Consider the following 13,221-nt stretch of genomic DNA (forward strand, 5'->3'; position numbering starts at 1 on the left):
GAGACCTACGGACCACTTATTGCTCAAGTGTTTCGAACCGAGCGGCCATGGCTACCTCTCACATAGCTGATGCGCAATGCCTACCTTACGGGTGTAGTGAGCTTACCTTGATGCTCGATCGAGTATCCTCCTCTTTCTTACACGCCAGTAGCTCCACAATCCTTGAGGCAAGCTCAAGCAACCTCAATCCCTCTCCCATGAGCTTCATCCTCCATAGCCACATGCGAGACAAGAGAAGAGAAGAGAAGAGGGGGAAATGAAGAGAGAAGATGGAGAGCTTATTCTCCAAGATCCCTCACTCTCACACAATCACTCCCTCACTCCCTCACACTCTCTCAATCCCTCTCTCAAGCACAAGCAAGAAGGCAAGAAACAAGAGAAGAAGAAGAAGAAGCTTTGGCCACACAAAAGAATGAGCTTCTCATTCACTTTTCAATGACATAAAAAGTAGAAATAGTTGTACTCTTGACCTTGTGCATAATTGCATACAAAGATGGAAGTGTTTCTATGACAAACTCCCATTCGTCTAATTTGTGACCTTATATCAATAATCTCATTAGTCAATAGCAACACCCCAAGATAGAGAATCAAAGGATCAATAACATGCTTGAGCACTTATGAGCTAAGTAGAATTAGTATCAAAGGATACTTGATATAGACATCATAGGAAAACCCCAAAATGAAGATCTAGAAGAGATCCAGACTATTTCAAGAGCTTCCTAGAACTTAGTTAAGGGATTGCTAGATTCGATGAGAAATAGCATGAGGATAGGTGGCAATAGGATAAGAAAGTGGTTGGAGTACGGAAGATTATATATCTCTTAGGAGACCGAGAATCTCATGAAGAGACCTTGATAAAAATATTATTTTGGAAGTTTCTACACAACTCCATGCCATAGGAACTATATTGCTAAAGGCTATAAGTGTAACACTAGTCATAAAAGAGTGTTGTTTTATTCATTGAAAGAACATAGGCAAAAGATGAAGTTTCACACATTAGGAAAATTCTACATTAGCTCAATCACTGGAACAAGCAAGTTGAGCTTGTAATTTGTGTATGTGTTGAGAGAGAGAGAGAGAGAGAGAGAGAGAGATCAGCTTGGAGGAACAAGTTATAGAGTTCGACATCTTGCGCATGGAGCATATGGAGAACAAGGAGCATGAAGTTAGGGGATGATGTAACTATCAAAGTCAACATGAATTTTAGAGTTCATCTACAACACCTCTAAACTAAAAATTGGTTGATGACTTTTAAAGCTCTAGTTCTTAATTAATTTATTGTAGTTGATTTTCGATCTTCAAGAGAAGTGGTAGTCTCAATTCTTGATTGCTTTGTTTTCTTTGTCCCTCTTAACTTTCATTTTAATGCTTTTATCATTTTCCTCTCTCATGCTTCTCTATTTAGTGTAATGCCATTTTTCACATGCTTTGACTTTTTTGTTTTAGTCTTAATCTCACAAACCTCTTTATCTGTTTGTTGGTTGTTTCTAGTGAATCTATGCATGTGTGTTTTGATTTTAAAGATATGTTTCCCAAAAGTGTGTTTTGGCAGACATTTTCAAAAATTTCCTGTCCTAATTAGTCACTTACAACAATGATTTCGGTTCAAATGTATTTAAGGCAATATTAACTCATAGTCTTTAAGTAGAAATTGTTTAAAACACTTTCCATTAGGTAAAGTAGATTGTTATGATTTCAACTCTTAAATCAAATCAAGAATCCATGGATAGCTCACTCGAGGTTGGGTTTCCAACTATTTTAGACTAATCTTGGTGGTTGAGACCTATCAATTGTTAGGATTTTAAAGTCAAAGTATGTCAAGATTAGAGCATTCCACAACTTGCAAATGAGGTTCGAGACTAGAGATGAAATTGAAAATGACTAGTCGAGGTGACTAAACTAATCCAATTGAGATGCTCTATTGGAGGCTTTCAGTGTAGCTCATGTGTATCCTACCTCTATGAGTTGGATCACAATATGTGTTTGCTCAATCAAGATGGTCCTTAGATCCACCCAACATGAACAAAAACTAACTCTTGTACTCTAGATGGGGGTCCAATATGGGGGTCTAATGATTTAAGACAATGCTAGGTAGAGCTAAGTCTACTCTAGGCGAAATGAAACTTGAATCAATCAATTCGTTTGAATTTTAGAGACATTTCCATGTGATGGATCCTATCCTCTCAAGGTAATCATGGATACACCAAACATGATTGAGAATCTATCTCTTGTCTCTTGTAGCTAGGACCATTTTTTCTTTCAAGGTGTAGTATTATGGATTCATATTGTCCATACTTTACTCAACCTAGGATGAGTTGGTGCTCAAATCAAATAAGAGGTGCGGATTCTAGAGAATTTCTTGTGAGTTAGGTCAAAAGTTGGCTTATACAATCAAATTCTCCATAGAACAACTCAACATGATCCAAAATCTAGTCCCATGCATGCTAGTGATGATCCATTGAGATTATATAACTATGTAAGGCAATACTAGGGATAGTGTAGACGAGACCATATCAACTTTGGATACTTTGTGTATTCAATCAATAAGGTTCGAAAAAAGTCATGGGTAACCTATCTCCTATAGTAAGTTGTGAGTCTGTTAGCAAGGTTTGATGTTATAAGCCTATAAAAGCTACAATTTTGTTTGCTTAGGTTTAGATGGCTTGTTTGATAAGACACTCATTGTGATTCTAGATCTTGCAAAATGGGTTCCCGAAAGTCTCAAAGGTACCAAAAGGCTATGAAATCACTCAACATGACCTAGAAATCATCTCCCATTATCTAGATAAGGTTTGTCTAGGTGGTCTAAATGTGTCAAGGCTAGGGATAATGTAGATTCTGTCTCTAAATTTGGATGCTTAGAAAGGATTCTAGAGAAAACTCCATGAAGTGGAACTTGAGCTATCTTGTAGCATTTAGCAAATTGGCCTTGAGTGATGGGTCTTCTTCCTATGCATGAGTATGTTAACCTCACAATCATGCTCTAATTAATCAAAGATCTATCTAGAACTAAGGTATGTATAAGTAAAATATACTAGAGACTATTTGTCAATCAATCAAGATGGTTCCTATCGGTTTCCTCAATCAACATGATCAAAGAATTAAAATTTTAACCATTTAGAGTCTGTGTTGTGTTGTATTCGATCAACTTGGTATCTCTACACCTTGTCTTGGTTGTAAGATGACTTAGATATGTTGAACAAGGCTTTATATATCCAAGACAGACTTTAAAAATTAGTCAAGGTGATGTCTCAGAGTTGAGGTGAGGATTTGGCTATGGAATCAATGTCTATGCTCCATGGATTGACATGGAGACTTGCTGGCAAGGTCTAAAGTGTTTACAAATAAAATTGTGAATGCAATAGGCAAGCAAGGAAAATCCAAGGTTACAAAGTCAGTCTTGCAACCAAGTTTTTGCAACATGCATCAATTTATGGATAGCATACATCCAATCAAGATGATGCTTTTTTACTATGGTTGTTCTAGATTGATATGGGTGATGACTCAAAGATGGAAGATGATATAGATATCAATCAAGAAGCAAGAAGCGGTGTTTTTTATGCAACAATGATGATTCAAAGATAAGCATGATACAAATGCAATTAGCCTTACTCACATGCAATGGATTCTAAATAAGTATATCAATCAATTCAACAAATTATTCTCTTCCAATTCAAGTTTCTCAATAGAGATTTAATATTTAGACCATATATATTGAGAGAAGATGTTATGGGGATGACTTGTATGTACATAAAGTATCCACAACTTTTCAACTTGCTCGAATCCTTCTACTTTACTTACCTAACTACAATTGTGGTGGTTCTAGAGTCATGGACCTCTTGTATCCCAATATGCCAATCTCCTACAATCTCTCACCCTATACTATAGTCGTGTTATACAGAGAACACGTATGTTACATATAGTATTATAATATTAGAGTGGAAGCATGGGAAAGTGTGCACAAGAGGGAGAGGAGAGCTCAAAGTACAAGAATAAAATCTTGCTTAGTAAGTTGCTCACAGGTACAACTAGGGTACTTTGTCACACATTGAGAGTAACCCTTAGGACTATTTAAATAGCCTTTGGATGGCTAGGGTTAGGGTTTTCACTATCCTCTAGTCCATTCACACTCATCTACCCTTATCCACCCTTGGATACAATGGGTTCATATGCATATCTCTCAACACCTCCCCTCAATGCTACAGTGGCATTACAAGACATGGTAATGTGCCCCCCTCAATCAAGTGGGATGCCTTTATAAATCAAGCTACAAGAGCACTTATAGGTAGAGGATTTATAGATTTATAAGAGTCAATCATTATGTACCATGGAGACATAGTTGGCCTCCAATTCTTTGGGTGCTTCAGGGGTGGTAGAACATTTACTAGTGATATGCCTTGTCTTCTTACATTTGTTACACTTTAGTTTTTAAGGATATTTTTTCCAACACTTACTCACAATATGTCCCTTCTTATTACAAAAGGAGCCTTTAGTGAAAATGGTATGAACTAAGAGTTGATCACGACCTATTGAAGTAGATTCTTGACTAGTGCCACCTTCTTTCTAATTTCTTTTCTCCTCATCCAAACAAGATTGGATGGTGCTTTCCAAGGTTGGATTAGGGATATTTATAGAGTAGTTACAAGGATTGGGAACACCTTCTTTATGTCTTTCAAGAGAATAAACTTGCCCCTTCATATGAGAAATAAACTTACCCAAGTCTTCTTGCTTATACTCCAGGCCTAAAATTTCGATCTTGAGGAAAATTTTAGAGTTCTTTTCTCTAGCCCCATAAAGCTTTTCAAGCTCATCCCATGTCTCCTTGGCAATGGAGAGCTAGTCAATGTGATGAATCAAAGTTTCATCCAAATGAAGCATGATTATGACTTGAGCTCTTTCATGATCTTCTACATCAGTAGGATTGGATGGGTCAATAACTTTGATCCCTTTTCTCTCCCTTTGATAAAGGGCCAGTAACCCCACTCCATCATTTTGTACTTTACTAATACTTTCCATGGATGAAAGTTTTTTCCATCAAACTTACGGATTTGACAACTAATATCAGCATAGGCCATGACCATGATAGGAAGGTCTTACTATTACACTAGGCAATGGCAGTGTCTAATCCTTTACACAATGGCTAAGAAGTCCAAAAAAGCAACTGAAATGATGTTGGGATTAATAAGTAACATGCTCAAATGTGACGTTGAACAAGATTAGATAAGAGATTACGAAAATGTTATATGTTTTTATAGCTAACACATAGCTTTACAATGATCAAAATGGGATGATGGTACTTAAGCACTTAATAGACATGCTTAAGGTTAAAAAAAATTCAACTTTTTGAAAGTAGCTAGTAAGCAGTGATTAGCAAACTTAGTATTAGTGCTAAGAAGCACTCATTTTCAAGCATAGGTAAAGCATTTTGAAAACCACTTGCTTATTAACTTGAGTAGTCACCTTCGATTGAAAATGCTATGACCTTGGAGCTTGTTGATCTGCAATGAGCTCCACAAAGGATTAATCAATGATTAAAATTACTGTTAGTAACCTTACGGAGAAGAAAACTCAACAGGGACCAAGCTTTGAAGCTTTGGCTATGGTTGCTTGCAAACACACATTTAGGTTTTTGCTCTGTGTGTGAGCACAACAAAGATGGAATTTCATGAAACCCTCTAAGATGGAGATAGCGCACTAGGGGGCTACAATGCCCTATGGATGCTACCCTGATTATGTTAAGAATCACGTGGTGGGAAGATTGACTTGAGTTGCTGTGCCAAATAGACACCATATACATAAGAGGAAGCTTACTCAAGAACACAAGAAGATAAATGAATGTCAAAACATTTTCTTGTTGGTTCTTTTTCCTTCTTCCTCATATAATACAATGTATATAAAGTATAGATAATATACAACATAAAGGAAAGTGGGCTACTAAGTCAAATAGTGCATAATTGACTATACTAATCAACTAGCACTATAATTATGCCAAATGTAAATAGGTGCAACAACAAAATATAATAAGTCATAAGTCAGTAGCCATGTGAGGATCATAATTACCACTGATGTGCTAAGTGTAGATGTGCAAATCTATCTAACCAAGTGGTCCATCATCAATGTCTACACGTATTGAGCTTGCCATCTCAGCACTCCCTCTCAAACTCAATTATATCTCTACAACTCCAAGTAAGCTTTGAAATTTTCAAAGCTTCTCTACATCCAATGCCTTTGTAAAAATGTTAGCTATCTGGTATTGTATGTTCACATATACCAAGTCAATCTCTCATACAAGTATATGTTCTCTCACAAAGTGGTAATGCACCTCAATGTGTTTTGTCCTAGCATGGAACACTAGGTTCCAAGCTAATTGTATGATGCTCATGTTGCCACAGTGAATGATAACTCGATCATCTCCCTATATATCCAAATCACCCAATAACTTTTGCAGAGCCATACCACCTCACATGTTGCCATAGCAGTACCTCTATACTCAACCTCTGTACTCAATAAAATAACCGTAGGTTGTTTTTTGTTGCTCCACGTAGCTGCTACACTACTAAGGAAAAACATAAATCTGCTAGTAGATCTTCTGTTGCATCTGTATATCCATACAAATGTATATCCTTACCTACCTCATAAAAAATTCCATAAAGCAAAGTGGACTTCACATACCTCAATATGCATCTAACTACATCCAAGTGAGGCTTTCGAGGCATCTATATAAATTGATTGACAAGGCCAACAACATAGCTCAAGTCTGGCCTTGTGATAATCATGTAAATCAAAATTTCTACTATCCTCTTGAATATAGTAGAGTCTTTTATCTTATCCCCAACATCATCACTCAATTTCAAAATTTACTCCAATGGCACTAAAAGAGGCTTACGTGCTGTCATACCATACTTGGACATCATATCTAAGTCGTACCGCCTTTGGGACAATCATATACCATCACCACATCTGATCACCTCAATACTTACTAAGAAAGTACCTAAGCCCACCCAAATTCTTCATCTCAAACTTCTTCTTCAAAAAGACCTTAACTTCAACAATCCCACTCTCACTATCACCTATAATAATAAAGTCATCCACATAGTTGACAATGATAACCAAGCCTATATCTCATTTTCTCACATAAAGTGAGTGGTCATCATAAAAAACATAAAAGCCAATGTTGATAAGATACTCTTTAATCTTGTCTAACCATGCTCTAGGTGCTTGCTTCAACCCATAGAGCACTTTCTTTAACTTGCACACCTATGTGGAATGCTCTAAATCCTCATAACCTGTTGGCTGCTCCATATACACCTCATCTTGCAATTGACTATGAAAGAAGGCATTCTTAACACTCATTTCTTACAAATTTCAACCTTTGGTTGCTAACAAAATAATTATATGCCATCCTAGAACTGGGTTGAATGTCTCTTAATAATCTATGCCATATGTTTGAGCATAGCCCTTTGCAACTAGCCTAGCCTTATACATACTAACAGAACCATCAGCATTATACTTGATTTTGTAAATCCACTTATATCCAATAGCTTTCTTGCCCTTAGGAAATTGTACTGGATCCTAAGTTTTATTGGCTTCTAATGCAGTCATCTTCTTATCCATTGCTACATCCCAATGAGCATGACCAAAAACATCATCAAAGCAAGTTAGCTCAATATCCTCAATCACCTTTATCAAATAAGCATAATGGTGAGCACTTCAAAACCAAATCTTTTAACAAGGTATCTGACCTTGCTAGACCTACGTACCACTGGAACACGATGGACCCTTTACATTACCATGTGCTTTCTGTACACTTGGTATCTTGATTGAATGAAACAACTCATAATCCAAACTTTGTGAACCACTAGAACCTCTATCAAATCCCCAATGACTAGCAAATGCATCATTACCATTCGACACTTTCTTCTTCCTTTTGTCTTTATCTGTAACACTTGTAAATGCACCTGAAGATATGGGGCTACTCCTTAGTCTCCCAAACCAAGGGCTAATTGTAGATGTAGTATCTAATTATGTTTCTAGTCCACAAAGACTTCATGATTCTTGTTTTTTAATACACATAACTATAATGATCACCATCACCGTCCAATGCATCACTACTAGATGCGTACCAACTACTCATCCCATCAAAAATAACATCCTTGCTTACTTTGAACTCACCTATGAGACAGGGTTATAACAACAATATCCTTTTTCCTCTAAAGAGTATCTAATAAAAATAGATTTTTTAGCCTTTGGATCAAGCTCCTTTTGCAGCTCATCTAATAAATAAACATATATAATACATCAAAACACTTTCAAGTGTGACACATTGGACTTCTTGCCCATAAAGTATTCTTCGAGGATCATCCCATGAATTGCAATTGTGGGAGTTCTATTCATAATATAGATAGCAATATGAGCAGCCTCAGACAAAGTTTTTTGGTATATTATTTTCAATCGTCAATGCCTGTGCAACTTTTGCAATATGTCTATTTTTCCTTTCTACAATTCCATTTTGCTATGGGATATACTTGCAAGTAAACTACTTTTTTACCCCATGAGACCTCAAAGAGTCACTAAACTCATTAGAGAGATACTCTCCCTCTCCATTTGATCTCAATCACTTAGCTTTCAAGCATGTTTATATTTCAACAATAGCCTTGAAAGTTTTGAAAATTTCAAATATCACTCTTTTCTTTCATGAAATATATCCATAGCTTTCTTGAATAATCATCAATAAACATAACAAAGCATTTGCTACCACTAAGAGATATGTTCTATGTAGACCCTCAAATACTTATGCGCACAACATCAAGTATGTTTTTGTTCACATCTCTATCATTTGAAAAAGGTGGTATTGTATACTTACGAACTAACATGCTTCACATACTTTATGAAATTTTGCAACTCTAAAAGCAGGCAACCCTATAACCAATCCTTTGGACTGCATTAATTTTAGCATTTGTATAGTTGCATGTCCAATACATTTATGTCATATTTCAATGTCTCCACTCATTTTCCTTCAGCATACATAATAGTATTCATAGTAAAAAATTCAAATATCTAAAATGAACATGCGATCAACTCTACTTTCTTTTGTGACCAACCTGCACTTATCATTAAAGTCTTCTATAAAACAACCTTTTGCATTAAATCAAACATGTAACCTTTACTCTACCATTTGACCAATAGTCACTAAATTCTTTGTGATTGATGATACATGTAATACATTTGACAAAATCTTTGTCTGATCATCATACAAGGACAAGGAAACATTTTCAATGTGTGTAATTAGGTGACATGAATCATTATCCATTTACACATAACTTAGATTTTGTAAATACATGACTGGTCATATGATTACATGCACATGAATTGACATACCATACATTATTAGGTGTCCCCTTTCCTGTAATAGCATTCATCATATGCTATATAATAAACATACACTTATTTTTGTATTCATTCTAGTATCATGAAGATGATACATAGTTTTCTTATTGCAATTTACCACTATGAATATAATCCTTCTTAGCATAACAATGGGTTGCAATATGACCTGTTTTACCACAATAATGACAAGCAATTTCAAGAATGCCAGAACCTCTATTCTACAATCTATCTCTTCCTCTAGAGCTCCCCCTACCTCTAAAATTTTCACGGCCTCTTGAAACTTACATTTTACTAAATTGCTGATTTAACATATTTGCTGGTTATCACCAACACGTCCCATACCACAACCTCTTGAAGAGGATCTGTCAGTTACCTTTCTAAACATAAACAAAATACTTAGACCTATTTATCACTTCTTTCAGATGATTCATGATGCACATTGATCTCTTTGATGATCATGAGAGGCCGACTTATTAAAATTTGAAAATGACTTCCGTACATATACAGAAGTGATAAATGATTTTCAAGCCTTCTCATTATTAAGGCCACCCAAAGTAGATGAAACCAAATCATTATCATCATACATTGCATCAATCGTCTCGCTGCTAAATAAGCTGCATGTGAAGTTTTTGTATTTCTAATATATCTTAGCATAGTATTATCGATAACTACAGATAGCCAGTACATTACATTTTTGTCCTTTACATTCCATTCTTTCCACGCCTTTAATTCATCTAGAGTTGCAAGGTTACTCAGCTTTGACTTTTTTTCTTCACTTGAAACAAACTTGTAAAGGCATTTTCCAATAATAAAGTTTATCACATAGAAATTCCATGATTGGTGGTTGTTCTTTTCTAGCTTCTCAATGATGAGGTTTTCGCTATTCTTTGCCACCATTCTAAAAATAATATAAAAAAACAAGCAAGTCTTCTACAATCTTTCATAAGTGCACAATAATACACCAATTAGTCTTTTTCACTAACTGCTCAACAATACATGTAATCTTTAACCTATCTATAGATAAAACTTATGTTTGCTTTTTAGTAAATACCTCAAAGCTTACAGATTTGAAATTTGTAACCTATGCATCCACTTTCAATCAACACAACACCAAAATTGTAGTATGTCAAAATGGCCTCATATGGCCAAAAAAGCATTGGGCAAGCCTTAAAGGCCTTATATGCAAAATATGTAGTGCTTTTCTCGCACACTAAATCTCATAGAAATCTAAGATTTTTGCTTTGCCCTGCTTCTGGTACCTCCACGGGTACTATCCATGAGAAAGAGTGGAAGAATGTGAGAGCTTCTATCCATTGCTTGCTTGCTCAAATCCTTGCTTCTTCTCCTTCACTTCGGCCTTAAAAACTAGCCTCTCTCAGTGGTGCCACTCTAATATCATGCCAAGAATCACATGGTGGGGAGAGTTGCTTGACTTGTTGTACACACACACACAAGAGAAAGTTCACTTAAGAACACAAGAAGAGAGATGGATACCAAAACATTTTCTTGCTGGTTTTTTCTTCTTCTTTCTCACACAATAAAATATACACAAAGTATAGATAATATATAACATAAAAGACATAACTGACTATACTAATTGAGTGGCGCTATAACAATGCTAGCTATAAGTAGGTGCAACAACTAAATATAATAAGTGATAAGTCAATGGCTATGTGAGGATCATAATGACCATCGATGTGTTAAGTGTAGATGTTTGGACCCATCTAACCAGGTGGTCACATGTTAAGCTTGCCATCTCAACAGATTACGCTGCAATTGTGCCATTGATTTAATCTCCACACTACGAAATTTGTGCCAGATTTTGGAATCTCGTCAATGCCAACCTCTTGCATGTATAATGTCAAGCTTTGTGATACCATACTACTACGTCCTGAGCAGAGAAAGAGGTCTCCAGGAGAAATCATGGTCTAATATACTCTCTTTTTTTCTCCCCAGGTCCTTCAACAGAGGTAGGTATGGTAAGCAACTATGGAGGTTAAGAGATATGATGAAGAAATGAAACTCTCATATGCACTCAAGCTAAGATGTGGATAGGGGAAGCTCAATGGATCAGAGATGGCTCTAATATCATGTTAGAATATCAGAGTGGCAATGTGGGAAAGTGTGCACAAGAGGAATAAGAGAGCTCAAAGTACAAGAACAAAATCTTGCTTAATAAGTTGCTCACAAGTACAATTGGGATAGTCTCTCACACATTGAGAATAACCCTTAGGGCTGTTTAAATTGCATGTAGATGGCAAGGATTAGGGTGTAATGTTCCCATTTCTTAGTTTATTTTAGTGTGTGTATACATTCCAAAGAAATTTGATTTATGTTGCACATTTTTTTAAAATAATTCATTATGAAACTGACTCTCATTATGAAGATAATTATTATTATTAATGAGGTATTATATGCCAATTCACAGAAGAAAGACTTGGGAGACCCTCCCAAGACTAGCTTATTAAAACTATCTTTGTAGTATAAAACAACAAAAAGAGCTAGCCTAGTGGATAGTCACTTGGCAATTAAGTGCACTTGGGTGATGACACTGTCGGGATGGGTGACCTCTCGGGAAGATTTTCCTACAAGCTAGTAGGAGCCAACAAAGCCTTTGTAGCCCATTGCCAAGTATACCAAGGCCAAGATGCTAGGTCTATGCGCCCTTGGTCGCAAGCCTTGGAGTGGGCTACCTAACCACGCTCCACGCGATAGTCACCCATATATTCGTAAATTTTTATCTTCGCGCTATAAAAATGGAGCTCCCTCTCTGATGTCATCAAAATTGCTAAAAGAAAGAATTCTCTTTGTCATCAATGATATCATCGAAAAATGCAAAAAGAAAGCATTCTCTCTTTGTCATCGATGATATCATCGAAAAACGCTAAAAAGCAAGCGTCCTCTCTTTTACCCCCTTCCCCCCTGTAAAACTATAAATTGAGGGCTTAGGGATGACCAGGAAGGGGGAACAAGAGCAATCTTGACGAGGAGAAGACGCTGATTGAGAAGTAGGAGGCTCTATTCCATGAGACGAAGAGACATCATTCCATTCAACCCAAGGAAGGGGATACGCAAAAGATCTCTCATCCTCTTCTACTCTAATCCGAGAAGAAAAGACACTGAAGAACTTTATCATATTCTATCAATTCATTTAGAAGTCATTCATCTACTCTCGTCCCTATTCAGTCTACTAGAGAGAGAGAAGTATTGCTCTCCACGAGGCAAGAAGAACCATTCGCGAGGCCCACATCATTGAATCCCGCAATAACCATCATCATCATTGAGAGTCTTACACCCTTGCTAACCAGTATTATTGCCGTGTTCTTCTTCTTCTACGAATCATATTTCCATCATGGCCCCAAAGAAAAATAATTTAAAAGAAGAAATTGCGAATGATCCTACTAATGTGGAAGTAACAATTGGAGTTGCGAGCACGGGAGTCATTAACGGAGTCACGGGCGCGGATAACAACCCTTTACCAATCGCAAAACCACATGTTTTTCAAAAAAAAAATCCGAATTTAATAGAAATAAGATAAGTCTGATAAGAAATACTACGATCTTAGAGTATTCACTTGGTAAATTATTAGAACATCTTATAGACTAGAAACTGTTAAGAAAACTATGAAATTCTAGAACTCGAGAAATCATGAGGAAATTTTCAAGACAGAATTATTAAGAACGAACCCCGAAGAAATTAGTTAAGGATATAGTTTAATCTAGAAGCTTTGATACAAGCATTTAAGACAAAAAATATCTATATCTCAAAGTTGAGGAAACGGACTTAAGGCCAAGAAACTTGGTTACAAGAATATCATTATAAACCTTAAATTAA

Source organism: Lygodium microphyllum, chromosome 3 (genome assembly GCF_053477565.2).
Source record: "Lygodium microphyllum isolate KBCC chromosome 3, Lygodium_microphyllum_v1.1.10, whole genome shotgun sequence".
NCBI lineage: Eukaryota > Viridiplantae > Streptophyta > Polypodiopsida > Schizaeales > Lygodiaceae > Lygodium > Lygodium microphyllum.